The sequence below is a fragment of the Dermacentor variabilis genome, unplaced genomic scaffold (genome assembly GCF_050947875.1).
Source record: "Dermacentor variabilis isolate Ectoservices unplaced genomic scaffold, ASM5094787v1 scaffold_38, whole genome shotgun sequence".
NCBI classification, from domain to species: Eukaryota; Metazoa; Arthropoda; class Arachnida; order Ixodida; family Ixodidae; genus Dermacentor; species Dermacentor variabilis.
The window spans coordinates 257-12006 of NW_027460566.1; the positions used below are offsets into that span (position 1 = coordinate 257).

Below are 11750 nucleotides of genomic sequence, written 5' to 3' on the forward strand. Positions count from 1 at the left end.
TGTAAAAGGCAGCCTCAGAACACACACACGCACACACATATATATCAATGAGCTACAAGGAGGTAATAAAAACATGTTTCAATTGAGAATTTGTGAAATAAACAGGTAAGTTTTCTTGTTGCCTAGCCAATCAAGGCAACCTTTAATTGTTGATATGCTTGCGGCATGGGAATAAGCACCTACAATAAAATGTACAGGTTGGTTTTGTATGGCTTCAACTAAATATGAGAGTTGTGTTTTTTTGTCGGTGTATCCCGGATTGATGAAGCATACTCCAGTCTTGATCTTGCAAGCATATTATACAACATAAGTTTAAGGGAAGCAGGAGTCCCAAGAAAACTTGCAGCACAAAAAGCCATGTGTTCAGTTATTAGCATTACTCAAAAAGTTTATATGCATTTGCATTGAAAGATTATAAGTAATATGAATACCTATGTACAAGGTGCTTAATAAGAAGAGTCTTTAATTTTGTAGGTAAATGTGTTAAAAGGACTAGTCATGATGTGAAAATCTCTTCATTTTACTTTTACCACCCCACCTTACCACCATTTTACCTTTACACACACACACACACACACACACACACACACACACACACACACACACACACACACACACACACACACACACATATATATATATATATATATATATATATATGTATGACTTTGTATTCACCATCCAGGGCCAGGGAACAAGAGAAGCCAGACACCACTGACCAATTTCTGACTAAAAGAATTAATTTTTGACCTTATACATCTTGTTTTTACTGTACATGTCCCTCAACTCCATCCAGGTTCCCAACATTTATATCTAAAAAGCTTGTCTATCACCACATACAGGGTCTGTCCTGAAAGTAATGTCAGTAAATTTATTGTGATGTGACTGTATGTCAGAGCAGTCTAACTGGTTGAAACTAGTAGTGACGGAATCCAGCTAAGCAGCGGTCCGTCAGTCAGTGTGCTCCGAACATCGGAGAGTGTCGGACGGGCCCGTTTGTGAGAGCTGTTTTTTATTCTTGTGCAAGTAAATGCAGCGCTCATTAGAACAAAGATTTGCGATCAAGTTTTGTGTGAAACTTGGCAATACCGCTGCGGAAACTGTTACTATGCTCAAGACTGCTTATAAAGAACATGCCTGGTCAGATCGGCAAGTGTTTCAGTGGCACAAGGCCTTTTGGAAGGCCGGGAAGAGGGCGACAACAAGGACTGCGCTGGATGGCCATCTACGACCACTATGACTGACAATGTGACACGAGCGAGAGAACTGTTGAACTCAGACCAACGATTAAGTGTTCGTTTAATGGCCGACACGTTAAACGTTTCGAAAACTCAAGTTCATGAAATTGTTACAAACGATATTGGCATGCGGAAGGCGTGCACAAAAATGGTTCCAAAAGTGCTCACTGACAATGAAAAGTCACGCTGCGTTGAAACATGCCAAGAAAATCTCAACATGTGCAAACGTGAGCGAAAATTTTTGGACAACATCATTACAGAAGACGAGACTTGGGTATTTGAATATGACTTGGACACCAAAAGGCAATCATCTGAGTGGCACACACACTCATGCCCTCCCCAGAAGAAAGCCAGGATGAGCAAATCAAAGATCAAGATCATGCTCATTGTTTTTTTTTTGACATCCACGGACTGGTTCATGATGAGTTTAAAGAACCTGGAACCACTGTGAACTCCAAGTTTTATGTGGATGTCCTTGAAAGACTGAAACGCAGGGTTCAACATATCCGGACGGACATTGCAGACAACTGGAAGTTGCACCACGATAATGAGCTGGCCCACAGTGCCTTCATCGTCACCGACTACCTGGTTAATGCAGTGGGGCCAACGATCCCCCAGCCCCCGTACAGCCCGGGCTTGGCTCCCGCCCAACTTTTTTCTGTTTCCATGCCTCAAAATACCCCTGAAAGGCAATCATTTTGGGACAGCGGACGTGATTAAAGCAGCTAGCACCACAGCATTAAAGGCCATTCCGGAGGAGGACAACGCATTCCGAGAGCTGGAAGTCTCGCTGGAGCCGATGTATTGACACAAAAGGAGAGTATTTTGAAGATTTTTAAACTTTTTGTAACAAAAAATTCAATAAATGGTTTTTAATCGCCTTACTGACATTACTTTCAGGACAGACCCTGTACATGCACCTTGAAGGTATGTATGTGGAAAGCATTTCAACCTCTGCTTGCTTTTCTGGCATGGAATAAAACGGCCTTTTGTCTCTAAACCGCTTACTTTTAAACTACTCCGTTTGGTTCATTTTTCTAACTTCTGCAGAGTTGCATTAACAACTTTCATAGTTAGCCGGCTCCGTTTTCATTCTTGCTTCCTAAAATATGCCCTCCTGTCATGCATAATTTGGAAGGCCTTCTGTTAGCAATGGGTATTGTATTTCAAGACTATCAGTGCAATGTTGCATGAAGAAACCTATTCTTGGAGTGAATTATTGTTCAGCTTGATATCATGATATTGCTGCATGGTTGTTATTTAACTCTGCAAGAGAATGGTCCTGCCATCCTACCAAGAGTGCATTTCATGGGTATTACTCTCTTTCTTTTGACATTAGTTTATGAGGCTCACAGATATGTATCTGTGTCAACAATAACACCTGACATCTAATTTTGTGCAACATGCACTACATTTAATCAGATAAAAGTTGCATGTTTTGTCTCTTGGACCAGTCTGCTCAGTGGTAGGAGGTCGAGACCACAAATGAGAATGGCTGGCCAAGATCTGTGGTATATGTCCCGTGTTATGCATCTGACAAGATTTCATGGTGGCAAGAAGACATATCAGACCTGATGTGATCTTTCTAATTATTGTGCACAGAGTTATCAGCATGATAATATCCTTAATGCTATAAATAGTACCTCCAGCAAGCAGTCTATATGCTCATGCCTTTTTGTTGCTTATGGCAACAAAATCCAACATCCTTTGAAACATGCTCACTTGCTGTCTGATGCACAAAATGAAGAACGCTGCCTTCTCTAAATTTATTAGCAACAAGAAAGCCACTCTGGAAGCAATTATATACATACACAGCAACACACACTAAAACCTACAAATGGGAGAAAAAACACAAACTAGGCTAACAATAAAAGAAACCTGACACCCAACAAGTGTTACATGTTACTCAAGTATGCACATTCAACCTGAGTTAGAGAGATAGATGGTCGACTCCCGCAATCCTGTGCATGCATGTGGACATGTTAAGCCTCAGCTACTCTTTCTATATCATAACTATCCCCATGTTTGTGAAATCTGGTGTACAACTGCAAGAGCAATGATGGCTTGACAGGTGGTTCACATTTCAATGAGTTCTATAAGGAGGATGCATCAACTGTTCCAGCCAATGTACACATTACCAGATGAAAGCAGCCGCTTATAAACAGCACAACACCATACAGCACAAATTATATATTTGCCACGTGTTATGAAACTTACATCATTAAAGTACATTGGAATTGGTGCTAAGGCTGGTGCACAATATATGCATATACTTTAAACAATCATAAATAATGCAGGAGCTTGGAATATGATTGGCCATTCTCGGAACTGCTTTGATAATACAAAAGTCAAGGCTTTGTTTTTGGCATCACCCACTCCAATTCGTTTTCTTTCTTTTTCCAATTGAAGCATTGGCAAGGTTTGTGCCATGCGCTTCGACAGTGATTTTTCCTTGTTCGCGCACGGCCATGACCATAATACAAGAAAATCGCCCCAGTAACGCAGTGGTCCCTGCCTACTTTTTCATGTACTTTACCGCAATACATTACGTATGCTTCACCGCATAACATGACTGTATTGCGGCAAAGCTGATTTTATGGAACTGACATTATGTAACGGACCTTTTGTCCTTCTTCTGTTCGCATGAGCATAAGCTCGAAAAACCACAAAATAAAGACTTTGCTTGCTGCTGGTTGATTTCTAGCTAACATTTCGAGACGTCCACGTTATTTACAAAAAAATCGGCGAAGTTTCTCGCGCTCGGACGCGCTTCAAAAGGCAGCGTGCACATGACCACCTATAATTAAGGCAGTCATAAGCGGCAACGAAATCCACACAAGGTACATCAACTTCCACAAAGCTACTGGGCAACGCCATCAATAACTGGCACACGGGCCACCGATGATGGAGCTGGCAAACGCTGCGATGACATCCACACAAACCACGTCGCTTTCCACAAAGCTATTGGGCAACACGATCAGTCACAGGCACCGGTGAAGTCCGCAAAACGCTACATGGGCAGAACTACTACGGCCATACTCAATCACTTCGCCACAAGCTCTCACATTTAACGACATCAAACAGCTACAATCACTCCTCCACAGCCACGGACACAGGCGAAGACCGCACGAGCAGAACGGAAGCACCGATTTAGGGCTCGATCATGGCTCGATCGTCGCATTCATCGCTTTAGCGCCACCTATTTAAAAATAATATACGGAGCCAAGCCAAACCATTATTTAGCGACTATTTGGGTGAACCTAACGCTTTCGGGCCCTAAGCGTTCGAACGACCAGGGCACGATAACGCTTACCCCCCCTTTCCACTCCTGCGACCGGGTCGCAGGAACGGCGGCCCTTATAAATAGAGGATAATACTGCAATAAGGTCACATTAGTGATTGGAACATTCAGAAATACACAATTAATTCATCTCCAATGCTGATTGTAGGCTCAAATATGCGCGCACACATCGCGCTGCGTGTTCCGTCCACCTCAACGCCAGCTGAAATTCCGGCCATGACGCCTTACACAACTTCAGCATGTCTCACAGAACCGTTTACCACGTAGAAGACGCACGTCATACTAAATACACCGCACGACCGCGAAAACAAACGCCAGAACCTACCGCCAAGCGTATACCTGCCATCATAGAGTTCACGTTAACCTGAACATCGCCCCCGAGTGCTCCGTGATCGCTGCGCATGCGTGAGCTGAGAGAAGGTGAGAAAGGAGAACAACTCATTTTCGCAGGATGTGACGTCAAATTGTTACTTGTTTTTACTTTTTTGAAAGAGCTACTCTCGAACGTAGATTAGCCATTGCCGTCGTGTCGGCTGCAAGACGTTCTGCGCGCGCTTGGCGCGCTTTTGTGCATGTCGAAAGCGTATAATGTGCGCGATATTCGCGCGAGCGCAGTTCGACTTGAGCAATCGTGGGCTTGGACTCCGTGACATTTGCTTTCGTCATATGCGAGTTAGGGGCTCGCCGACAGGTAAACCGCCGCTGCACTTAGGTGAATACCTTGTTTTTCGTGGTCCTGAAATAAATAGCGCGTCGCTGCGATGGTGACTTCAATCGAGTGCGGCAATTGCTGCGCATTACGGGCGATATAATTGCACAATACGTGCTGCATTATCGGTGCACATAGAGAAAACTTATCCTGTGAACCTTACTTCCGTCAGACAGTCGGTTAGATGTTTCGCTCTTATCCAGTGCACATTTCTTGATATCCACTAGCGATCTGCTTCAAATACCGACGAAGTGTCTATTGACCGTGCAGATGTTTTTTTGTTTTTTTTTTATTCACACAACTGGCGATGGGCAGCAGCGTTACGGCCGTGAGTTTTCCTTTCGAGCAAACCTTTTGAAATTGATCTATGTTTTCGCTCATGTTCGCGAGATAGCAAATTTAAGTGTTACACGGCCGCTGCTGTATTTTTCGATTCCATGTGACCTAGATTTAAGCTGCCTCAGGTTGTATTAACGCGCGCAGAGGCTTTTAGAAAAATAGTTTTCACCTGAGAAATCAATGCAGTGTGCCAGTTCTTTTGGAATGGTGCTATTTGTGAAATTGATCATATTTCCCCTAGTCATGTTCAACTACTTACTGGTCAGATGCTTGAACTTCCGAAGAAGTATTTGTAAAGTTTCCCTTCCAACTCAGCATTGTAACCGACGCTTCTCGGAAGTATGAGTGGTATTTGCCCCTGCAACACTGGCATGAGTTCAAGTTCTAATTCTGCCCACCGACTGTCTATCCATGTGCCACTAGAAAGCAAAGAACTCATTTCTCAATTGTCGCAACATTTCTTTTTCATTCCATGTTCACGAAATTTGTTTACTTCTTTTCCTGCAGTCATTGTGGACTTGCACACATTGAAGTTTTGGATAGTTTGGCAAAAGCATTGCATAGTGGGCCTGTAGGTTTTTTTTTTTTTTTTTTGTATTTAGCGCATTGCCCTTCTGACTGGACAAATTAAGTAACTGCATTACAAATATTTCACTTCCTTGGAATGTCTGTTCCATGTGCCTCATAACGTACAGTACACGGTTGAATTTGGCACATGCACCTTATTATGACCAAGTATAGGTTTGTATTGGAATGGAAATAAGAACACGAGTGCTTCAATTGTCTTCATCACATTGCTGATGCCTTCAATGTGTGAAAATGGCTTGTAACAATATTGCTGTGTTTCATGTGAGGATATGGAATAGAATAACTTTCTTCTTTTATGCTGAAGGTATTCACCCCTTTTGCCTGTTGGGCTTCAAATCTTGTAGAATATGGTGTGAGCAGCCTGGGGTGTGCCTGAAGAGCAATGCTAGTTTGTGCATGATCATATTGTTGCTGCTGGAAAGATGACATCTTAGGCACATTTTTTCCATACAGTTAACATATATGTTTCCATCTTTCCCCTTGTGGCTCAATCGTAGTAGACCTGTTCGTTTTTCAGTTACTTTGTTGTTTATTTTTGTTACATATCAGTATTATGTACTATCAAGTTAGTGGGAATATAGAGCTATTTGATGTTGTATTCATGGGGAATCCTAGCCGATCCCTTGTCATGGGTATGTGCCATATATCACAGGCAACAGTCATTCTAGTCTCTCTTCTTGTGGTAAAAGTATCCCAAAGCCTATTTTGTATGCTTGCAGGTGAGTTGAGATTTACACATCAATGCCAGCTCACAAAGCACCTTATACGGCAGTCAGCTAGCCACTTCCGCAGATGGAGAATTCTGCATTTCCGAACATACTGTTTCTGTTGTCCTTGGCAGAGATGTTGATTGTACACAGAGGGAATATATTGTTGGACAATAAAAATAACTTGTCATGACAAGGGCAATATATGTTAGAAATTATAGTAGACTATGACCAGCATTAGCACAAGCCCTGCGGTATCTAAAAAATGAGTAAAGTGCTGGTTTTCATATGCTATGGCTGCTGTGTGCATTAAGCTCACAACTCCCTTCTTGGCAACATCACCCAGGAATGCCCACTCCAAACACTCTGTCACATGCACTCTGACAGCATCTGCTTTGATCTACCTAATTGCATATCAGTAAAGATGGGTCTAGTTCACTAAAGACTGACAATGCTGCATTTGAATGGAACCAAACTGTTCTCGAAAAGTTCTTGAAACCAGTCAAGCAGGTTTTTGAGAACTTTTGATCTGGCAAAATGACAAAATGAAAGTTATTTGAAATAAGTGATGCAATGCTGATGAGGTTTGGGCATGCATTTCAAGGTGCTTGGCCTTCATTATCTCTAATCATAGTGAACCTGCCAAATTGGCAAGGATCTTGAATGAATTCTTCACTAGGCCCAACTATTTTGTTGCTGCCCTATATTGTCTCTATAGGAAGAGTGCACAACAAAAATCTTGTGGCTTCCTGTTATCATAGCACCCTATAACTTCCTTAGATGTAGGGCCCATTTGATATTCACCAATAAATACTTCCACAGGATTTAGATGATGCCTTTAAAGATGTGTCCCTCATGCTTACATGTAAGGTGCACTGACATTAAACTCTTGGACTGAATTTTTTTATATTAATCTGGTTCCAAATGGCAGCTTTTATGACCACACCATGCCACTGAAAGCTGCGTGTGCTTTGAGCGATTCTTAATGTGTGCTAAGACTTGCTTCACTAAATAAATTTTCTTATGACTCTTCTCAAACATCTAAATTAAAATTAATTTAATTCTAGTGTTCTATAAGTCACAACCACGATACGATTACGAGGCATGCCATAGTTGCAGACTCCGGCTCAACTTTAATCGCCTGAGGTTTTTAACATGCACCCACTCCACAGTGTGCACCAAGACAGAAAGACCAATGTTGTGCTGCATAGTGGTCCTAACATGCTCAGTTTTCAATGACCTAGTAATGGCATGGCTTACTCATGAACAACTGCAGCATGCATCATTTGTTTGTGACCTACCATGCAATGTTGTCACCAGATTATGGGGCCACACTGCCTTTGGCACATGTTTAAATGTTGGCGTTAAGGATATATTTGTTGCGCATAGAAGGAATTTGAAGTTTTGTAGTATAGTTAACTGAATGACAGCTACACACACATAAGAAAAAAATTGTGCCAGGACTACTTAAACTCTGCAGTGTTTGAGTTTGACCAATTCTTCTGATTTTGCACATTTCGGATGACTGCAGGTCATTCATTACAGCTATACCAGCTTTTGTACTTTTAGACATGCTGTTTGCTCCGGTTTTATACAGTGATCATAGATAGCCACACCACACCATGTTGGTAGAAGAATTCAGAATTTTAGTAAGATGGGGTTGCTCCATGTTGAGGTGCACCAGCATGTCATAGTAAATAGAAGCCAGAAGCAGCAGCATTTTAAGGTATTGTGCCATACCATGTAAAGTCAAATTATTGTGCCCCCCTCCACTCTCGCTGGCAAAACCTGCTGGTGAAGCATTGTGAGCAAGCTTTCGAGGTACGCTGCGCTCTTTCCAAAACAGCGTCCGAGGCGGCCATCTATTTTGCCTACAGGACGAAAAGTCCCTGGCCAGGAGTGCATCGAACATACGGAAATAGCTGTCAATTGTGCTGCTGAACTTCTAGAGATTTATAGTTTTGACCTCAGGTTGCAGAACACAGCAATGCTATAGCAAGCAGTGTGGTGAAAGCTGTTTCAGGGCTCTACCACGGCATAGCCAGCACTGCATGCATATACTATACACAAGCACGAGGTTTTTAGCAGCAATACTTAACAGTAAATTGTATTTGTACAACTTCACCCTGTCTTTAACACTGCCAGGCTTTAAAATACATGAAAAGAGGTCACTGTCTTTCATTTGATGTGTTTATACAGAAAGTGTGGGCATGGAAGGGGTTAAGGCTCCTTTGTCAAGCCAAAATGCTTCCTGGCATGATAAAGTGAAGCCTTGTGCATTTCAGTCTGCATTTGCTCACTGCACTTTCAAAAGCACAGAGAGCACAGGAAAACACACAAGCAATGGTTCAGCAATTTATTTGAAACAAATGCAACTTTGTTTTACAGAAAGACCACATTCCAAAAAAGCAACCACATGCTATGCAGACAATACAGCCAACTTATGTTAATTGTACAGATGTTAACATGCCCTGCCTTTATATGTGGAAATGTTTCAAGTCTCAAAGTGTGCCCCTACTTTGTAGCTTGTCCTTGGAACAATGGATGATTCAAACAAATGCTAAATTTAGCACCATTGCCACACCGATAGAAGAAAACTACATATTAAAATGGCAACTTCTTGGAGAACAGAAAAGGGTGTATAGTAAACTTCCAATAATCTGACTCCGGTTAATTTAATTTTTTTTAGTTAATTCGAACCTGGCCGACGTCCATGCATTTCTATGGGATTAAACATTCATCATTTCGATCCTAAAACTGGCATTCGCCGGATAATGCGAACTTGACCAGACCCCAATAACGACCCCTTTTAGTGGCAGCGTATGTCTCAGTAGAGCTTAGGGGACAGTGAATGCGTTAAGCAAATGCCATCTCCTCTCTGAAATGCCTATTTTTGACCCACCCAAGAAACATTTTCAAGCAGTAACAGTAGCTGACAATGTCTGATTGTGGTATTTATCTGATTCTAACGAACACGTTTTGTTTTCGAAGGACATTGAGACGAAAATTGCCTAGCTGTGCAATCGATTGCGAAACTAAAACCGTGGTTGTAGCATTCATATGCTTTACAACATATCATGGCTGTAATACGGCGAAGCTGGCTTTAGAAAATCAGCTGCCATTCTAAAAAATCAGGTACGCATAGGTATCTACTTTGGTTCGGAGTTAAGTCATTTCTACTTTAGTTTTATACTATGGACAAATAGAAATTTGATACATGTTCGTTTCAGAGGCGTGTTACTCAAGCACATGTTGCCAAATGAATCAACGGTGCTTCAGCAGGTTTTTGCATCTTAATTCGACCCGTCAGTCTCGTGAGGGTAGAATTAATGGAAGTTGATTGTATAAATTGCGTGATGAAGCACCAAGAAAGTTACCTTGCTCAGGTAGTGAAAAAGCATGGAAAAAGTGCTTCACACAACATCCACCGATGTTCTGTAGCAGATGCAAAAGCTGCCTCCCTTGTCTGGAACAGAATAAATTCCTTTCGAAGGCAAAATAAAAAACAGAAAGAGAAGTCATCAAGGCATTCCACATCCATCTTATTCAGTCTTTACAGTGTTGCTACATCACCATTTGCTTAGCCTCCTATGCCAAAAAAAATTGTCAAAAATAAAATGACCTGATTCCCACGTTTTTCACCATCCAAGCAGTGTTTACTGCCAATTATTACTGCTTTCTGTAACCTCACCTGTAAATACTGTATTTTAACCTGTATGTTAACACTGAGCTATACGATAAGCTTAGTGAAAGTTAAAAAAGAATACTGGATGTTCATTTGTTTTTTTTAGACATAAGAAAGGGTGCTTAAAAGCGAGCCACATTTACAAAATGCTTGAATAAACAGCAACTACCCCAGTCATGCGCTAATTGTGGCCATGCTGTCCCTGCAAACTTCTTAATCTCATCTGCCCACCTAACTTTCTGCCGCCCCCTGCTACGCTTCCCCTCTCTTGGAATCTAGTCCATAACCCTTAATGACCATCGGTTATCTTCCCTCCTCATTACATGCCCTGCCCATGCCCATTTTTTTTTATTTCAAGTAAGATATCATTAACTCGCGTTTGTTCCCTCACCCAATCTGCTCTCATCTTATCCCCTTAACGTTACACCCATCATTCTTCTTTCCATAGCTTGATGTGTCGTCCTCAGTTTAAGTAGAACCCTTTTTGTAAGCCTCCAGGTTTCTGCCGCGTAGGTGAGTACTGGTAAGACACACAAGTTATACACTTTTCTCTTCAGGGATAATAGCAACCTGCTGTTCATGATCTGAGAATGCCTGCCAAACGCACCCCCAGACCATTCTTATCCTTCTGATTATTTCGGTCTCATGATCCGGACTCGCGGTCACTGCCTGCCCTAAGTAGGTGTATTCCCTTACCACTTCCAGTGCCTCGCTACCTATTGTAAACTGCTGTTCTCTTCCGAGACTGTTAAAAATTACTTTAGTTTTCTGCAGATTAATTTTCAGACCTACCATTCTGCTTTGCCTCTCTGGGTAAGTGAGCATGCATTGCAATTGGTCCCCTGAGTTACTAAGCAAGGCAATATCATCAGTGAATCGCAAGTAACTAAGGTATTCTACATTAACTCTTATCCCCAATTCCTCCCAATCCAGGTACCTGAATTACCTCCTGTAAACATGCTGTGAATAGCATAGGAGAGTTCGTATCTTCCTGCCTGATACCCTTCTTTATTGGGATTTTGTTGCTTTCTTTATGAAGGACTACGGTGGCTGTGGAGCCGCTGTAAATAAATTTCAGTATCATTACATATGGCTCGTTTACACCGCAATTCCATAATGCCTGTATGACTGCTGAGGTTTTGACTGAATCAAACACTTTCTTGTAATCAATGAAAGCTATGTA

General features: G+C 41.9%; 1 long non-coding RNA gene across 1 annotated transcript in view; it reads left to right on the forward strand.

Annotated features, from left to right (window-relative positions):
- The first annotated feature begins 5037 nt into the window (after positions 1 to 5037).
- LOC142569036 (uncharacterized) overlaps positions 5038 to 11750 on the forward strand; it is a 41288-nt gene continuing 34575 nt past the window's right edge. Inside the window, exon 1 of the long non-coding RNA XR_012825620.1 lies at positions 5038 to 5251. This is a non-coding gene — a long non-coding RNA (uncharacterized LOC142569036). The remainder of the gene's footprint in view (positions 5252 to 11750) is intronic.